General features: G+C 35.7%; 1 protein-coding gene across 1 annotated transcript in view; it reads right to left on the bottom strand.

The window, feature by feature from the left end:
- Window positions 1-7,532, bottom strand: part of LOC144970373 (protocadherin-11 X-linked-like) — a 42,900-nt gene extending 35,368 nt beyond the window's left edge. The window contains exon 1 of the mRNA XM_078909941.1: window positions 7,175-7,532. The gene's annotated coding sequence lies outside the window, so the exon portion shown is untranslated. The remainder of the gene's footprint in view (window positions 1-7,174) is intronic.
- Between the last annotated feature and the right edge of the window lie 805 nt (window positions 7,533-8,337).

The raw sequence follows: 8,337 nt of genomic DNA, 5'->3' as shown, positions 1-8,337 counted from the left end.
AGCGTTTTGTGTGTTGGTCCGTTATACTTCCGGATGGCAATGTTGTGAGCTTCTTAGCCAAGCGCATACTATCTATAGACAAATCCAGTGCAAACCCTTAAGATTGGCCACTCGTTGCATTATGACCCAAAGGAACACTTTATAGTAAGTATCCCATATCGTTGACTGTACCCAAAGGGCGGGGAGATAAGCAGCAAGGGGTGAAAAGTGACAGTTAAAGCAGTTTGACAATGACATAAGGAGCTCTTCTCTCCGTACTGCTACTCCAATATGTCGTCCTTTTATAACGGTTATAAATAATGATTGGTGTTACCCTCTGGTTTCACGAGATATTATGGAATTATGACTGACTAAAGGACTGAATGACTGACTTATTAATGACTGACCCTCTCTCTCTCTCTCTCTCTCTCTCTCTCTCTCTCTCTCTCTCTCTCTCTCTCTCTCTCTCTCTCTCTCTTTGCCTGTCGTACACTCTTTATCCATCTATCTATCCCTCCTCTCTCTCTCTCTCTCTCTCTCTCTCTCTCTCTCTCTCTCTCCCTCTCTCTCTCAATCTCTATCTATCTATCTATCTATCTATCTATCTATCTATCTATCTATCTATCTATCTATCTATCTATCTATCTATCTATCTATCTATCTATCTATCTATCTATCTATCTATCTATCTATCTATCTATCTATCTATCTATCTACCTATCTATTACTATTTGTCTGTCTGACTGACTATCTTTCTATATCGTTAAAGATATAACCCTTTCTTACCCTTTCTCATAATATTTTCTCCATGCATTGTTTTGGAACACATGCTCTCTCGAATTGAGTTAAATAAATTGAAACAGGCACCCCCCCCCAAAAAAAAAGGAAAAAAAAAACAACAAAAAAGACCAAAAAGAAAAACAGGCATATAAATACAACAAAACAATCATATTTCTTAAGTCCTGATAGAATGGATACATGGTCAAGTTGGTGTCAAGTATTTCAAGAGTTAAACAAATTTGATCTCTTTTCAAAATAGCAATAAGAAACAGAAAACATGACAAAATGATGAATTATGAATGTATTTAACCCCTGGCACGTGTAATTGGAGTGACCATTGTGTTGTGTACACTTTATCACCAGCTCAATTTACCTCGTACCTGTCAATCATGAATGACATATTATGAAAAGATTAGTCGCCTACAAGACAGGGCTTACAGATATTGTTGTGTTCAAATCAAAGCATATAATATAGCAAACCTTAATGTGTTATAGTATATTCTTAGTATGTCAATACCTATGTTCGTATCTAATATTGTATTCAAGGAAACAATATATGCATACGAGTGAATATTCTTTATTTCTCTTCTCATATATATATATATATATATATATATATATATATATATATATATATATATATATATATATATTTTTTTTTTTTTTTTTTTTTTATTTTTTTTTTGTTTTTTTTTTTTCTCACCCCTCATATTTTTTTTCTTTATCAATCAATCAATCAACCATTCAATCTATCTATCTATCTATCTATCTATCTATCTATCTATCTATCTATCTATCTCTATCTATCTATCTATCTATCTATCCATCTATCTATCTATCTATCTATCTATCTATCTATCTATCTATCTATCTATCTATCTATCTATCTATCTATCTTTCTTTCCCTCTATTCATCTATTTATCTTTATATAAAATCAAAAACCATGAAATAATACATCTCAACTTTTTGAGGAACTGAAAATGCTTGAAACAATATGTAAAAGTTGTAGAAAATTACACTTAGTTATTTTTTTTTCTTTTATCCATCTTTCTTCTTAATTATCTGTCTCTACCTCTTCCCCTCCCATGTTATGTAACATGGCATGCTCTATATATTTGGGACCTTATCAAAAACACAAGTTTTTATCAATTCAGATCGAAATGTATTGTTTTGTAGGTCTATATTCAGATGCATGTTCTAGTTGTGGCAATGGGACACGTACTCATTTAATGAGAAGTAGAAGTCGTGATATCACACCTTCCTCTCTTCCGGTTCAAAACTCTTTGGAAGTGTGTAATCAACATTGAGGGCTAACAATGAATTGAATCATAAGGTAGCATATCTAACTAGTTTAACAGCAGGGTGTATAGGCATGTTCTTATGATTTCGGGGCGTAAAAGAGCAAGGATGGATGGTGACCTTTATTGACGACTAGCATCTATAATTTAGGATAGAATAACATAAGCTTTAAGATGCCATAACTCTGAAACCTGAAAATCAGTTGCACATGCATCCAGTCCCCCTGAGGACTGGTTTCACACTTCCAGGGAGATTGGAACCAGTATTTTGACACCATACTATTGTTCCTTTTTGAAATGTGGACAACCTTCCGGTCCCTATATTGTTGTAGTATTCTGAAAAATTATAAACAAAGATTTTGGCCAGAAAACTCGTCCTTCAAATATCGATCTATTAAAATGACTCTTATCTCAAACTTCAAGGAATTCTGAGCTTTGAGAGTTTTTGACTAGATGAGGTTTATTTTTCAGGCCAAAATGTTAAAAAATGTCTTGTCTTTTTCACAGTACATCGTTCTATTGTTGGTCACTTATACACATTTTACATCACATACTGTTAGTGATAGTTTAAAATCTAAAAGAAAAAGACAATAGTTGAGACATAACGTCGGAGACCTATCAAAACATTGACAGGGAGTGCTTTGCGATGGACTCTCTAAATGGAAAGAGGAACCGGTTCCGCTCTTGTGCGGCTATGTGGTCTTGTGGTATGACATTCGTTTTCGGATCGGAAGGTCCTGGGTTCGAGCCTTGCTCGGCGTATAGTTGAGTCCTTGGAAAAGACTCTTCACTCAGATTCTCTCACCGTACTCAGGTGTAAAATGAGTACCTGGCCGTTAACAGCGTTGTCTCTGTCCGAAAGAAAATTGTAATATCGCCTAACAGGCGTCATGTCTCGATCTACATGTTAACTGTTGCTGTTGGCTAGATAGGGAACCCTTGTAAAGCGCTTTGGGCACGTTTAGTGGATATTGCGCTATATATAAGCTCAAGTCTAAGGAGACCAGGAGCTGTACCTAAAGTAGAGAGGGCAGTCCCTCGATGTGGCCCCAAGAATACCAGTTGACAGGACCAGGAAGAGATTTCTTGCGTCGCCTCAAGTGTCCGCAAGCTCGGAGACGATTGAATGAGTGATAGATTAAAACGCCCCTCCCCCCCCCCCCCCCCCCCCCCCCCATTGTCAATACACACACGTAAACGTACACACACAAACACACATACAGATATATATATATATATATATATATATATATATATATATATATATATATATAGAGAGAGAGAGAGAGAGAGAGAGAGAAGAGAGAGAGAGAGAGATAGAGATAGGGAGATAGAGAGGAGAGAGAGAGAGGAGGAGAGAGAGAGAGAGAGAGAGAGAGAGAGAGAGAGAGAGAGAGAGAGAGAGAGAGAGAGAGAGAGAGAGAGAGAGACTTTAAAAAAAAAGTTTCAGTTTAGCAATGAGTTGTTCAGCTGTGATACAATGTAATGATACTTCTATAGCAGACTTCCTTTAGTTCGGTACTGGTACTAATATATTTAATAAATGGGCAGCAAATGTCGTGATCTCACATCTTTCACCCATCCGATTCAAAACTCCATAGAAGTGTGTAAGTAGTACTCCGGAGGACCAAAAATTAATAGGTTACGTATTGAATTATAAACTGGCATAACTATATTAGTAGCAGGATGTGCAGATTTTATTTATGCTAGAAAATAGAACGTCATTACTCTGAAACCAAAGGATCAATTGCACAAGGTCTGTACGTATTCAGTTGGACTGGTTTCATACTTCCAAGGAAATTGGAACCAGTATTTGGACCCTCCACTTTTGTTCCTTATTGCTCGTTCATTTGGCTGTCAAAAATATAGATTTGTATCAAACACAATAAAACGAGTACGTTGTTGTGATTCTTTTCATTAATTTGTGAACTGATACTGATATACATGATGGATGGTAATTGCTGATCATCTCACTTGTCTCAAAAAAAACACACCCCCCCCTCCCCCCAAATACAAAGCAACAACAGACAGATCGGTGGTCTCAACGGTACAAAGAATTTGATACGTAAGGTGGGGGGGGGGGGGGGGGGTGCTCAACCAATGGAGCATCAGGATTATACGAAATCGCGCCAACAATAACTTTGACCCCCCCCCCCCCCTGCCCTCTCATAAAAGTGATGCATTGGTGGATCTAATAACAGATTTGATGGAAAATACTCAGTGATTGTGTTAACGAAATACTCACGAGCAATTTTTGTTACTTTTCCTTTTAAGCCACGCGACAAACTTCTGTTCCAAACCCCTGTTGGTTTTGAAAGACTTTGTTTTTTTTCCTATCCTCTGAGAGGGGATTTGCTGTTCAAGTCTACTCCTTCTCTTCTTCTTCTTCTTCTTTTGCTGTTGTCCGTTTTACATAATTGTTATTTTGAATGTGTCGACTTAGAGTTGCATCGTTTCCCATTTTAATCCCAATGAGGGCAAATTGATCATTAAATGAACTTTTAATAAGCAACTGCCATTTTTTAACCTTATTAATTTCTGGTCACATGACTTCCAATCTTTAAATTTTCAAGTATGTCTCAATGACTTGTTTTTTTTTTTTTTTGCTTGTTTTTGTTTTGTTTTGTTTTGTGTTTTTAAACTCTTTTTTTTATGCAATTCTTCAGATCTCAAATCAAACATCCATCTCCACACCAGAGCAATGCAATCGTGAAAGCAATGATAGAGATGGCAGCCTTATCAACGAGGTATTAACACATCCATAACCAGAGGATTATAGCACCCCGCAAGTAACTGGCTTAATATGGGCGGATGGGCTAGCCAGCACCCTAGGCATCTAAGTATAGAGTTACGTAAAGAGTATTAAAATTTTTAGATGGTTTACATCATAGAAAGCGTTACTCCATTCTGACTCAAAGGATAGGACATATTTAATACCAAAGCCGATTGACCAGAAGTTTGGAAGAATTAGGGGAAAACCGTATTTCAGTTCATGTTCCCCTCCCTTTTACTGTTAGACATCAACTTCCTTAGCTACGTATATAATCCGAAAGAGAACAACTCTGGTAAACGGAGATTTAGAGATTGTAAAGAAAACTGATATACGTTTAGAGGATAGATATCAAATTTATCTCTGCAAGCCACGAAATCCTGAAATTAAAACTAAAAGAGAGCAAAAGTAAAGAAAAAAGAACTGGAATTTTTATATGGCGCAATATCGACTATATGTGCTTAAAGCGTTAATCAAGGGGTCCAAAGCCAACAGCAAAACATCACGTATGACGAGACAAGACGCCTGTTAGGCTCTATTACAATCTTATTCCACAAAGACACTGCTGTTTCCGATCAGTTACTCATCTTACATCCAAGCGTGGTGAGTAAAGAGCAATTTTCACTGCCATTTTGCCGCCAACATATCTATGGACAACCTCCAATTAAAAACAAAAAAAAACACACACACACACACACAAAAAAAAAAAAAAAAAAAAAAAAAAAAAAAAAAAAAAAAAAAAAAAACACGTGAGATTTTATAAAGCGCAATATCACTAAACGTGCTCAAGCGCTTTTACAAATTAGATGTCTCTTATTCCTAGATTTCTCTTATTTTGTACAAAGTTGTGCATGTATCATTTTTTAAAATATCGTTCCCACGCTTCCCCAGTTTGTACACGTTATTGAGGGTGTTTGTTGAAATGTCATTGTAAGAGTGTTGCGAGTACAAAATTAGTACAAAAGATTCGCCTAACAGGGGACGGGACTGTGTGAAATGGAAATATGGTTCCATGTGGTCTACTAAGAACTATATTATGAAACATTACGAATGCCATTTGAGCATGGTTAATTATAAATATTCATATTTATATCTGTATACATCAAGCACTATTTTGACTCCTAATACCAGCCTACTGGTAAATGTTTAGAAGTTAGATTGATGAATTGAAATTTAAAAAAATATAAAGCTAATTAACCCCCCCCCCCCCCCCAAACCCCCCCCCCCACAAAAAAAAAAAAAAAAGCTAAAAAAGCAAACACATTTTTAACAACGGTAGGGATATTTATATCTATAGTGTATCCATGTGATTTAAACGTGCTAAAGTACTTTGCAATGATTCTAACGTATGAATTATAACTAGATTATTATATAAATGGTAAATTTGTTTAAGTAGATTAGATAACTCTCCATTGTTCTTTGATGTATTGGCTACAATTGTGCCTTTGCAAGGGCATATTGTCATTATTATTATTATTGTTACTACTACTACTACTACTACTACTACTACTACTACTACTACTACTACTACTACTACTACTACTATACTTACTATTAGTAGTATAGTAGCATATGTAGTAGTAGTAGTAGTAGTAGTAGTAGTAGTAGTAGTAGTAATAGTAATAATAATGTATAATAATAATAATAATAATATAGTAGTAGTAGTAGTAGTAGTAGTAGTAGTAGTAGTAGTAGTAGAAGTAGTAGTAGTAGGAGTAGTAGTAGTAGTAGTAGTAGTAGTAGTAGTAGTAGTGTAGTAGTAGTATAGTAGTAGTAATAGTAATAATAATAATAGTAATATATAGTAGTTAGTAGTAGTAGTAGTAGTAGTAGTAGTAGTAGTAGTAGTAGTAGAAGTGGTAGTAGTAGTAGTAGTAGTAGTAGAAGTAGTAGTAGTAGTAGTAGTAGTAGTAGTAGTAGTAGTAGTGGTAGTAGTAGTAGTAGTAGTAGTAGTAGTAGTAGTAGTAGTAGTGGTAGTAGTAGTAGTAGTAGTAGTAGTAGTAGTAGTAGTAGTAGTAGTAGTAGTAGTAGTAGTAGTAGTAGTAGTAGTAATAGTAGTAATATCGTTATCATTATCATCATTACCATCCTCATCTGCCATTACAATGTAAGATAATAATATCGAATCATTACTGTCTGCCAGTCGAAGCATTGATGAGCCACTGTGCTATTTTATTACAGTATCCAGCGGTGGATGGGTCCTCATTTAAACTTGAATCGACGAGAACAAAACCACGGGCGTTACAAACACACTAAAGAGTCTCATTGTTGGCATCACCCTTATAATTGACTTAAATAATGGAACTTGATATACAGTAAAGAATTGAATAGATAACAGGTACTTACATCATGGATGCAAAATAAGTCCTGCTCTTGATCTGCTGTCAGATATCAATGGAATCAAAGTGAGTAAAATTTTATGTATGTAGAGTCCAATATCGATTAATGAACACCATAAACTTATAATTGAGATTCCATATTAAGATATAATACATAATATTTTATCCATTCTTACATTTATAAATGAGTCCATTATTTTGGCATAGAGAGTAAATGGTATTATGTTTTTCAGTCAAGCTACTTGTCGATGTTTTAAATGCATAATAATATTACAAAGAGAACAAAATTAGTATTAGCTTCTGACTGAAACATGGGCAAATTAATTCACCATGCTACCTCTACTAAACAACCGAATCTCTCTCTCTCTCTCTCTCTCTCTCTCTCTCTCTCTCTCTCTCATGTTTAGAGGGGTGGGGGTTGGAAAGAGGGGTCAAGGGATACATAATAAAACGCCGGTACGCACCTGTCGACCAATGGACGGGGTCCGAACAACGGACAGTGGGGTCATGAGGTCAAAGTATCACAAAGCGCCTGCCCACTTTCTTGTTAACTCCGCCTCCTTGCCTCGAATTGGATTCATCACCACCATCTGCTTCGATGACCGCAAAGTGCAGTGTCAAACACAGTTGCTACTTGAATTAGCATTGATATTTTTTTTCTTCAAATCTTTTAAAATGTCACTTACTCACATTCAAGTTTTAGGCATGGTGGTTGAGCAACTACATCTTTATTTAAACATGAAGGGTTCGATTCTTCACTATACCGACATCGAATGTTACAAGTTTTGTGAAGAGATTAGTAATGTAACAGCCATGCGGCTGACACTTCAATTCAATAACAGTACTGCTCTCTTCGTGAGGGAAAAAAAGAAGTTATGTTCGCATTTAAAGTTGATAAAACATTGGAGAATTTGGAAATTAAATGATATTTAATGCCACTGTCAACAGGTTAAAAATAGTTAGTGAATTGAGACTACATGACTCTATAGTAGTAGAAGTAGTAGTAGTAGTAGTAGTAGTAGTAGTAGTAGTAGTAGTAGTAGTAGTAGTAGTAGTAGTAGTAGTAGGAGTAGGAGGAGTAGTAGTAGTAGTAGAGGTAGTAGTAGGAGTAGTAGTAGAGGTAGTAGTATGTAGTAGACTTTTTGGACCCATTTTCGACAGTAAAAAAAT

Source organism: Berghia stephanieae, chromosome 4 (genome assembly GCF_034508935.2).
Source record: "Berghia stephanieae isolate SIO BIC M18660-M18661 chromosome 4, UCSD_Bste_1.3, whole genome shotgun sequence".
Lineage (NCBI taxonomy): Eukaryota > Metazoa > Mollusca > Gastropoda > Nudibranchia > Aeolidiidae > Berghia > Berghia stephanieae.
This window is presented reverse-complemented; position numbering and strand designations above follow the sequence as displayed.